The following is a 12,172-nucleotide window of genomic DNA, read 5'->3' as shown; positions in this document are numbered from 1 at the left end:
CAGTGCCTTGTAGTGCTAGGGATCAAAACAGCGTCAGCTGCATGCAAGATTTGCACTTTAACTCCTAAACTGTCTGTCTTGGTCCCATCCTTCATATATTTTTTTAAAGGTTATGCTGAATATTGTTAGCGAAGAGTAGTGATGCACAGATTTGAAAGCCCAGTGGCTTTTTAAAGAATCGAGGTTGAGGAAATAATGAGGAATCATGATATGTTAGAGGATTCACATCATCCATAACAAACCAGAAGCACACAGTTTCAAATTAACAAATGTGTTCTTCCTTTTGGAGCAAGGTTATTTGGGAGTTTCTGTTTCCCAGCATAGATGCCAGATGGCAGTAGCCACAGATTGCCAGCCTCTGCGTGTTGATAGTTGTCAACTTTGGATGCTAACGGGTGTGAGAAGTAACTACTGCTGAGTAATTTTTAATTTCTTACATATTAGTGAGCATCCCTTGTATCTTGGTGGGGGTAATTACAAAGAAAAAATATAACTCCTTATTAGATATTGGGTTCTAATAATGGTCTAAAAAACTGTGCAATGGTAAATTTTATTCTCCCTTGAACCATTCTAATATTTTATAGAATCCCAGATGCCATCATTGAACAGAATAGCTTTAGGGAAAATCAGCAGGTAGATTGAGTACCTCATTTCTCAGACACAATAGGATGATAGGAAGCAGAAAGTGGGTGGTTATTTCCTATCCAATACTTCCCTCTGCCACTATACATCACTCACAGTAGGGATCCAATCTGTCAGTTTTTGCAGTTATATCTAATTAAAGGTCATGTCTTAGAATAGAAGATTTTTGCACATTGCAGTGCTCTCATTGGTGTGAAATATTTTGCAGCTATTTTGGAAGATTGATACATGGATGGAACTAACTTTGGGCTCAATATTTCTATTTATCTCTTAAAATTTTGTTTCACTTTTCTTTTCCATGCCTGGTCTTGAAAATAAAATTTATTTTGAAGACATGGCTAAATATAGTTAGGTTATCCATGTTAGTATTGACTGAGCATATTGATTATGAGCATTTTTTCTTTGTATTCTGCTAACATCGCTCTCTTCCTGGAGCTCCTGGAAGAGAGCGATGCAGAATCTCACACGGCAGAGCCTGGCAAGCTACCCATGGCGTATTCCATATGCCAAAAACAGTAACAATAATGGGCCTCATTCCCTTGACCCTGAACGCAACATGGACAAATGGAGATGTTACTGGTGCCTGGTCAAGCAAATTGATGAGCAATGGGACAACAATGATATGACAATGATTCTGCTAACAAAGTCCTACTATGATAAGGTCCAGAGAGTAATATTTTCTAATCCTTATGTTAAAAGAGGACTCAGGTATAACGGCATGGCTTTTATGTGAAGGAACAGAGAAATTTATCTGATATCAGTTCAGATGGAGAGAAGGAAGAAAATTGGGAATATAGGTTTAGCCCAATTTTTGATGTTCATTAGAGATTTAAGTAGAAAAGTTGAGGAAGCAGTTGAATATATGAGTTTTGCAGAGGCAGGGATACAAAATTGGCCATCTTTAAGATAATGACTTTAGTACTATTGTAAACTGAGATTTAAAAAAATTGCCAATCTTAGGCCTACAGAGGATTATACACTGAATATTACTATAAAAGATGGCTGGTTTTAAGCAACAAAGGACCAGGGGTACTCAGCTGAGTAAACTGGAAGAAAACCACAAGGATGTGTTGACTAGGCAATCAAGTAAAGAAAGTGATTCTCAGATGAAGTGGTCAGCTCCCCTTAATTAGCTAATTAGATAAGAAGAGAACTGATAAGCAATTTCTGTATTGCACCATATAAAGGTCACAACCCTACAGGGTTAATAGAGAAGGTGAGTTGATTTAAGGAAGAACAAGAGGGGTGTGTTGGAATCAGTGATTTAAGGCTTATTGTGAGTATTATGGGCTGAGTTGATCTTCCCAACTTCATTCCTGAAAGTTCTGTTAAGTATTTCAGCTTGTGTTAAGAGAGAGGACCTTTAAAATGATAACTCTATTGAATGCATCATTAGGGTGTGCCCAAACCTCATCTGTCTGCTGTCATTCTAAGAAGAGGAAGCTTGTACACAGACCTGGGAGAACAGTACACCAATGAAATGCCCATGAGCATCAACTTGCAAGTCCGGCTCTTAATGCAGAGAGCAACTCTATTGATTCCTTTATCTTGAACTTGTCTCCAGAACCATGGGGGGGGGGCGGGGGCGGGGAAACAATATATTTTTTTTTGAATAATTGTTCTTTAAGACTTTTTCAACCCTTGCTTGACTGTGGCTCCTTTCTGACCTTGTTTCCGTCTCTAGTTGGCCCCTTAATCTTGTGCTGAGGATACTGTTTATGTGATTTTGACCTATGACTGTTTTGAACTCTCTCTCGTGGGGGCCCACAGAGGGGTTTTCTAGCACTAATGGAGAAGTGCTGGTGTAAGCCGCCCATTCCCCAAATAGTGTTGTGTTGTTGCAACTCTGGTGGACTAATACAGCCTGTCTCGGTGCCTATGTCTTTCCTTGGATTTCAGCAGAAGCATGGCCAATATGGCCCAGCATCTTCAACCTCTTCTACTGTCACGAATTTCCTGAGCTACTGCACAGATGTTATTTTCAAGAACACTGCTTCTTTGTGGAACATTTTGTGGTCCTCTTTGCAGGACACTTCTGGGGCAAGTGTCCACAAGTATTGGCAGATAGCACCAGAGTAGCAGTTTCAGTGGGAAATCACTTTTCCAGCTTCTTATTTTCTGATCTTTCCTGACTTCTAAGGATTTTCCTTATTTCTTCAAGCTTATATATACAAGTTAAAAGGGTATATGTGATTATGTGTTTGCGTATATGCATGTTTATTATTTTAATATTGAAAAATAGTTAGATTTTTAATTTGATGAGGGTTTCTAGGACACCTGTGCTACCATATTTTAAGAGGCCAAATCCTGACTTGCTTTGAGAACTTTTATTTTTTGGTAATGTAATTTTCTATTACCTATATATTGGTTAATTTAACCCCAATGAATTGCTTGCCTTACCAACAAGTTGTTTGATTAGATTCATATGAATTGTCAGTGTCTGCTTGGATTCTCCAGAAGCAGGATTTTGTATTGTTGTATATTCTGAGATAAGTGGGACCTCAGGCAAAGTGGTTGCTGAGCTGATCCCGAAGCAGACAAATGAGGCTCTCCAGCTATTATTGAACATCTCTCATTGAATTTAGATCCTGCTCTAAGCTAGAACTTAGGAAATGATTGAATTCATCGAAGCTGAACTTGCTAAACATTTTTACCTCGTGTAAATCAATATTATTCACTAAGTTCCTAAAATAAATATTCATCCAAGGCAGTCCATTTTATAATGTTTTAGTCTATTTTATAATCAGAAAAATTTCAGCAAGAAATAGTTGATTTGATTTATAAACCTCCCAAATCAATAGTGTTACCTCTGTTATGTATTATGTGCCTGTGGCCTTTGGTATTAGTCTCATGTGGCTGTGGGTACTCTGTGCTCCACTGATGATTTGTGTGACTGTGGGCTAATATCTCTGTCCTCTGATCTGCAAAATGTAGCTAGATCTATTAATAATAGCTTAAAAGGTTTGCCTTGAAAATTAAATGAGGTAATACCTTTTTGTTCTCAGTCTGATGCTGGGCATTTTCAATAAGTGGGACCTCTTGATACTGTTATTGTCGCTGATTCTATTTCTCAGCTTTTATTCAAATTCTTTCAATTTTCTGCCTTATTTCAACTTCTTTAATTTTCCACTTACTGCGCTTATCTGTTATGCTTCCCTGAATGTGCTGTACTTTCCCTCACTTACTTTCCCTACTCAACTGCAGTTCTAACATCAGAGAAGTAATTCCTTGTGTTTCTTTTTATTTTTTTGTGAGTCTTGCCAATCCTATTCTATAAGGTCCCCCACCAAACTCCTCCTTGCCTTAAGGATTTTATTTTCTTGCCTATTTGATTAAAGATGGTAATTTCTTCTCAAATTGCACACTCAACTCCCTGTCATTTCATTCTTTTATAAATATGAAATATTTAAGAATTTAATTTTGCCCCCATGGGCCACAGAATTAGTTGTATTTTATAGTTTGTGGCACACTTCTTATTATTCTGTGGATAGACTCTAATTTCATCTATTTATTTCTTAATTTAGCAATAGGTTGTTACTAATATTTTGACATCAACAAAAAGCTATTTATTATCAATTGCATTTAAAAATGATTGTTTCTTCCCCACATTTCTCATAAAGATAATCAATAATCCTGGTTTTTGGCTCTTTTAAAAATTTTTTTGTAAGAATATAGTTTAACATTGTTATGTATCCCAAATAAGTGATTATTTAATTTTGAATCGTTTGGAATTTGATTTGACTGGATGTCAATGATCCATGGGAAGTATGTAAATTGTATCATATTTATACAATGGACTATTGCAGAAAAATTAATAAACTGGCTATCTGTCACATTTACCCATTTTCCATTACGTAAATATTTTTATTTCTTTTAGGATTTTTTCTGTGCAGGTTTTTTTGAATGTTCTTGTACCTGTATTCTAGTTTGTCTGTGTAAGTTTCTCTGGTGTTGAATGTTTACTTGGAAATAGATTTTCCAGAGTTTTGGATACTAGAGTTATTTACAAACGCTATTACACCAGCGTTTGATAAGTTACATCAATACATATAAAAACCCTGTGATTAACATTCTTTCCAACATTTACTATCTTTATAATTCTTGCTTTTCAAACAAATGTTTATGGGGAATCATTTCATTGTATTCTTGTTTTTATCTTTTGGTTATTTTTCTCAATAATTCATTTTCATATATATTCTTAATTTGTTTTATGTGAAAATATTTCTGGCCAGTTTTGAGGTTGTTTTTATTCTTTTTAGAACAGAAGTTTATAGATTGAGCCATAATAAGGTACTGAGACTATTGTTTTGTATGAAAATATTTTTGGCCAGTTGTGAGGTTGTTTTTATTCTTTTTAGAACAGAAGTTTATAAATTGAGCCATAATAAGGTACTGAGACTATTGATTTGTATGAAAATATTTCTGGCCAGTTGTGAAGTTGTTTTTATTCCTTTTTAGAATATAAGTTTACAAATTGATCAAGTTTACAAATGAGATGCTGAGACTATTGTTTAATTTTTCAAAATGAAATTTACCGGGCAAACATTTTATTCTTATTTTGTGATGTTTCTTTCTTTTACCTTAAATACTCCGTTAGTATTCTAAGGTCCCCCAAAAGTTACCATTAATTTTCAATAAATGATTAAAAATCACATCAAATAATTCTTTAATGTGTCTCATGCCGATTTAATCAATATGATAATAAAGTGGTTCACTTTTTAGTTTTCCTTTAAAAGTTATCAGTACAGTTCTTTTCCTTACTGATCTGTCACCCTGCTTTTGTTGATATAAATATATGTCTGTTAGTTTATTATGGATTTTGACTAGTAGTTTATTAGCCAATTATGGAACTGTGCTGCCTCCAATTATAGTATATGACTTAGATTTTTTTGGTAATGGCTCTATAATTCTAAATTTTGTGTATACTTGTATGTGTCTATATAGATTTATGATGCATCTGTGCATATATTCATTTCATCTTTGGGATTTGCATGCTTATCTGTTTAGTGGTGTTAAAATAAAGAAGACAGATGAAAGTAGTTTTGATGCATGCACTTTTTCTTTTCTTACCAATTGAAAAAGGATCATGGTAAAACTGTGCCTTACTAGTTGACCTGATCTGCACAGTATCAAACACAATTTATTATGGGGCTAAATGATGTGGGTCTTCTCTACTCATTATTATCTGTTTAACAGAATAAAAATAGAATAAATAGACTATTAGTTGCTTTTTTTTCTTTATTCTGATGTTTTGATGCAGATCTGCCTTCCCTCGTTTAAGGTGGAGACATGAAGAGACAACATTGCTTTGCAATTTAAAGATAAAAAAAAAATCCCTGCACACTTAACTTTTTTAATATTTTAAATAAAATGAGGAAACACAGGGAGTAGACCTTGCAACTGAACATGCATATCAGTACTTGAATCTTTTAACTGAGGAAATCTAAACATGTGTTCTTGTTCTTGACTTGTTCTTGACCTGAGTCTTTTATCTGAGGAAACTTGAACATGTGTTCTTGCAATGTGCTCTTTCATGGAAACCAGAGTGTGTATTTTGAGTTACTTATAACTCATGATTACCAACAGGTGTCAAGGTCCTAAATACAATTATTGAAAAACTATCAAATTATCAACATTGTCTGTAATTAAATAAGATACTTGATTAACACCCCATATCTTCACTCATTGCCATTATATTGTAATAGATATAGATAAATCGTTACATATATATTGCATATAAAATGGGTATATTTGTATTTCATATATGTAAGCATTGCATGTTTACATGAGGACATTACCATATGATTATCATATTTGCTTATAGTAAGTGGGTTTCCTTTCCAAAACTGACATGATCAAAAATGCTGTTTTAGAAATGCAGAGAATGCAATTGCAAGGCATCAAAATTAATCTATTTCCTTATGAGATTTTCCAATTAAAATTATCCTTTTAAATTTGTTCTAAAATTAAAGGATATGAAAGTTAGACTTAAGTAATTATGAACATAATTCAATGGGCAAAAAGAAGTCAGGAAAATGCCTTAAGAAAACTCTATGAAGAAATTGAGCTTTCATATGACCCAGCAATACCACTTCTGGGAATATACTCCTGGGGCCCAAAAAACATACAGCAGAAATGCCATCTGCACTTCTATTTGTATTACAGCACTATTTATAATAGCCATAATCTGGAAACAGCCCAAGTGCCCAAGAACAGATGACTGATTAAAGAAACTATGGTACATCTACACAATGGAATATTGTTCAGCTGTTAGGAAAAATGAAGTCATGAAATTTGCTTATAAATGGATGGGCATGGAGAGTATCATGCTCTGTGAAATGAGTCAGAAGGAGAGGGACAGACAGAATGATTGTACTCATTTTTGAGATGTTAAAAAAAAAAAGGACTAATATCCAAGTACAGTAGAAACAAGAGCCAGGAGGATTGGTCCACGGTTGGAATCCTGCATCAAGTGCTAGTGGAGAAGGTAGTTTGGGATAGAGAAGGAACCACTATGAAAAAGTAGTTGGAAATTATCACTCTGCGTTGTGTAAGAACTGCGTGGTAAAAGTTGGTAAAGGAACAAACATGATAACCTCTCAGTATCTGTATTGCAAATATTGCAAACCATAATGCCCAAAAGGAGAGAGAGAGAGAGGGAGAGAGAGAGAGAGGGAGAGAGAGAGAGAGAGAGAGAGAGAGTGGAGAGAGAGAGGAGAGAGAGAGGGGGTGCAGGTGGAAGTGTCTGGTGTAGAGACAGGGTGTGTGGGAATGGGTTGGCTGGAGGGAAACTGAGGACATTGGTGGTGAGAATTGTACTGTGATGGAGGGATGGATGTTGCTACATTGCATGACTGAAACCAAATCATGAATACCCTTGTAACTCTTTATCTCACAGTGATTCAATTAAAAAAAAAACAAAGATGAAAACTCTAGAATATTTAAACTGAGTTAAATTGTATTTTAAGGTTAATAGTAGGATTATTTCATTTATTTTTTACAAGGTTCTATTCAGATGGTTGCTCTGTTAAATAATTTAGTTCCAGAAATTAGGATGACTTTTCGGAAATCAAAAGGTTACTAGTTTAGCTCAATAACCAAAGGTCAACGCTAAGTAAACACTACTCTGTGTAGACCTAGTGTTTGCAGAGCTCTTTTGCAATACGTCACAAAAGACCTAGAACTTGCCTAATAACCCAAAAGTCATCTGGATTATAGAAAGCAAGAGATAGAAATAATGGAAAGGGAGAGATATGCATGTCCTTGGAGGAAGGGGATGGATACACTAGTGGTGGGAGTGTTATTGGAATTATGTGTGTGAGATACCATTGTTAACAATTTTCAATTTTTAATTGTAAATACTAGAATCTCAATCAATAAAAGATTTGATTTGCAGCTCCCTGATGACTAGCAATGTGGAGCAGCTTGTAAGTATCTCACAGTGATTTAATAAAAAAAGGAAAATATCAGCTACAAAAATATGTTTGAAAAAATAAACCATCTTGTTTGGATTAATATTATTATATTCTATTCTTATAAACAAAAAGAATTGAATGCCTGCCTTTACCAAGTGATAGCAATGTTGACAGTAGTGGATGTTTTTTCTAAGTATTAATTAGAGCAGGGATATATCTAAATAAGTAAATTGAAAAACACTGGAAACAACTTAATCCTGTGGGAATTTTTGTCACAAAGTACGATATGAAGTTGGCATAAGAAAAGAGTCTCCAAGGATTCATCTCACTACAAACTCTTTTTACATTCTTATATGTTCATAACCTAAGAAATTGAAGAAATTTCTATCTCTTAGTATACTGTTGATTCGGTCTCCATAAGGAAAGAATTCAAAATTTTACTCACCCTTTATTTAGCATCCATCTAGTAATGGTTAATGGGTCCCAAGTAATAGAAGAGATGATTAAGATATAGTTGTTAATAAAGTTCAGTCTGATCTCTTTTTCTGGAATTTGTATTTGATTGTATTTTCTTCCTGTGACTGAGAAGTGCTTCTGTAACCTTAGAAAAATGTGCTTTTTTCTTAGGATTGCCTTAACAAAGTACCATATTCTAGGTACCTGGATAAGACAGTTGTTGACTCTGGAGAATAGACTTTTTGTTTTTGTTTTTGTTTATAATTTCACTGAGCTGGAGCGATAGCAGAGTGGTAGGGCATTCGCCTTGCAAGCCACCGACCTAGGTTCGATTCCTCTACCCCTCTCGGTAGAACCTGGCAAGCTACTGAGAGTGTCTTGCCCGATGACAGAGCCTGGCAAGCTACCTATGACGTATTCGATATGCCAAAAACAGTAACAACAAGTCTCACAATGGAGACGTTACTGGTGCCCGCTTGAGCAAATCGATGAGCAACGGGATGAGTGACAGTGACAGGTATAATTTCCCAACTTGAAAACTGGTTTTTCAATTTTTTATTTTAGTCTTTGTTACTGAGGTAACCCAATTGGCAATTCTAGTATTATTTATGCTTTCACTACCACAAAAATGCAAATGTTATTCTACCACTATACCAGTTTCCCTTTCTGTTGACTGACTCCCTTCAGCCCTCTTGTCCCGAAGTTTGAAACCAAATTACATGGCAGGACTTTCTTATTCCCTAAGTCTTTGGGGGTTTCCCGACTAGCCTTTTCATTGTCTGGTGCTCATGTTGCTCTTGAGCTGTGGCTGCTTCTCTCTGGTTCCTCCCTCTGTCTTACACAAGACCATTTTGCCTCTGTGTCTGTGTTCTGAATTCACTCTTACGAAGACACCAGTCATCCTGGATTAAGGGACATCTTATTCCACTATGATTTCATTTTAACTTAGTCAAGTTTTCTGCTATGATCTATTACTAAATAAATTCATACAGTGAGGTACCAGGGCTTAATGCTTTAAAATCTTTCTTCCAAGAGATGTCATTCTGTCACTAACAATGGCTAGAGCAAATGCAGGTACATTAGTGTAGTATGGTACATTGCCTTGCAAGTTCTTATAAATATAAACCCAATTTTCTTGGTGGTACAGATAATAGTGTAAGAGAACTTTGGAAACTGTTAATGGAAGGCTGAATGTACTTTCCTTACTCATCGGAACCAGAGTCCTGCTAGGTCCTAAGAGGATGCTATACCTTAAAGGTATTGGTTGGCACAGGTGAGCAAGGAAGTTCTTAGAGGTGGGATTAAAGTGGGATCTGAACATATACATTTGCCAGCAAGTAGATTTTCCAGAGGGTAATGAACAACTAATGAATACAAAATAAAACTTTAGTGTATCCACTAGATCTAGCCTCTGATGTAGTATGCACAGCAGATACTTTGTATTTTCCTTTTTTTTTCCTTCTTCTTCTTCTTTTTGGATCACATTTACACATGGACACCATGATTAAATCACAGCTTCATGGGAGGCAGAAAGGGAATGGCAACAAGTACAACCAGGAGGATTCTTTAATTTGACGATGATCTGTATCTGCTTTGAGCTCCTAAAGAGAATCTATTAAAGTTGGGCTTCCTAAAGATATTTCAGAAAACCTCTATTGTTGAAAGAACCATGTATTGAAAGTTCAGGTCAGAACTATTGATATTGTGGTTAAATAAGTAAAATCTACTTTAAAGTTACTGAATAAGAATTTTAAGAATAAAGGAAACTCAATTTTGATAAGTTTTTTCATTATCTTTTACTAAATTAATTTATCTGAGTTACAGATTTAGAGGACAAAAATAACAATGAAAAATTACTAATAAGGCCATTGTTATTGTTAGGACAAAAAAACAATCTCACCAACATTGTTACAGAGCCAATAAAAAAATAATCTGGACTTTCAAAATTTGTAATTGAAAGTATGAGAATTTTTTTTTTTTTTTGCTTTTTGATTCACACCCGGCATTGCACAGGGGTTACTCCTGCCTCATACACTCAGGAATTACTCCTGGCAGTGTTCAGGGGACCATATGGAATACTGGGAATCGAACCCGGGTTGACAGCATGCAAGGCAAACGCCCTACCCACTGTGCTATCACTCCAGCCCCAAGTGTGAGAAAAATTTAAGGAAGATAGACACTAATATATAGTTAGGACTGTAGAAGAAACTTCTCTGAAAATAGAGAAAAATTAATTTGCAGTAAGCAACCAAGTAGTTTGCATTTACAAAGACAATTCATCCCAGAATTAAGAAAAACAAATGCTTAAAAGAAAACATACAACAATTCTCTAGATAAATAAGTTAAAAATAATAGCCATCATCTTGATAGATGTAAAATAGATTTTTGATAACTCTTAGCAACCTTCAATGCCTGCTGTGATTTTTAGCAAGATGTAAATATTTATTTTATTCCTGGTACCAACAATATAATTAGTACTAAAGCACAAGAGTTCTGCTTTTCTAAGAAATCTCGCCACAGGGGGTCAGAGACATAATACAGGGAGAAGGTGCTTGTTTTCCAAACACTCTTGGCTGCGGTTCAGTCTCCAGCTTTATCTCTGGATCCTGAACTTTGCTAGAGGTTGTTCCTGAGAAAAACCCATGAGCACCTCTGGGTGTGACTGCTGGCTCCACTCCCACCACCCCAAAATGTTCACCGCATGGACTGGAGAGATAGTACAAAGGGCAAGGTGCTTCTCTTGCATGTAGCTGACTGATTCAGGTTCAATCCCTGATACCCCATGCCCCTGAATCTCCTGATACCCAATACTTGATATGGTTCCTCCAAAGCACCACCAAGAGTATACCTAAGCACAGATCCAGGAGTAATCTCTGAGCATTATTGGCTGTGGCCTATAAAACAAAACTAAAAGAACTTCACCACAGCAGATTTTTTTCCCCCTGAAGAAGTACCAGTCAATTTAATGAGGAAAGAATAATGTATCTAAATAGAAATATTGCAGACTTACAAGTGCATGATTACTCAGAACATCCACTAAATAATTGTGAAAGTCAGTACATATGAAGAAATTCATTATGGTCATCATTTACAATATAAAAAACCAAGGGTAAATGTCAGGACAGAACTTTTCTAAGTTGATAACCAAAACAACACAATATTCAGAAATAAATATGACAAGGAATATGTTGGACACATCGAAATAAAATACCTTAACCCCTGTACTATAGCTTTGGTCCTGGCACATGTTGATTTTTGAATAAGTGTGCATGAATGCTACTCATGTGTACTCGAGTTGTTAGACAATAACATGAGTTTTATTTAAGAGAAATTTGCAAGTAAAGAAAATCTTGTTTTCTGTCTTTTTCCCCTTTTCTCTGTGAGATGAAAATAATTCAGAAGAACAAGAGGAAAGTAAACTTTTAAAAAATAATGAAAAGAAATAGAAAGTATTTATAAATGAAAATTGAAAATAATTTTTTTCTGTATTTTTTTTGAGTCACAGCAGACAGGGTTTATGAACTGCTCTTGGCTTAGTGCTCAGGGGACCATGTTCTGCTGGTATGAAACCCGGCTCTTCTGCAGGCAAAGCATTCACGTTCCCCCTTAGACTGTTATCTCCAGCCCTGGAATATTTTCTTCTTTGTCTTGGGTGGGTC

At 35.4% G+C, this 12,172-nt stretch overlaps 1 protein-coding gene across 2 annotated transcripts in view; it reads left to right on the top strand.

Annotated features, from left to right (window-relative positions):
* KCNT2 (potassium sodium-activated channel subfamily T member 2) overlaps positions 1–12,172 on the top strand; it is a 368,079-nt gene that overhangs the window by 90,162 nt on the left and 265,745 nt on the right. The window lies entirely within an intron of this gene.

This window comes from Sorex araneus, chromosome 7 (assembly GCF_027595985.1).
Source record: "Sorex araneus isolate mSorAra2 chromosome 7, mSorAra2.pri, whole genome shotgun sequence".
NCBI lineage: Eukaryota > Metazoa > Chordata > Mammalia > Eulipotyphla > Soricidae > Sorex > Sorex araneus.
Note: the sequence above shows the minus strand (reverse complement) of the source record. Positions and strands in the feature narration are given on the sequence as shown.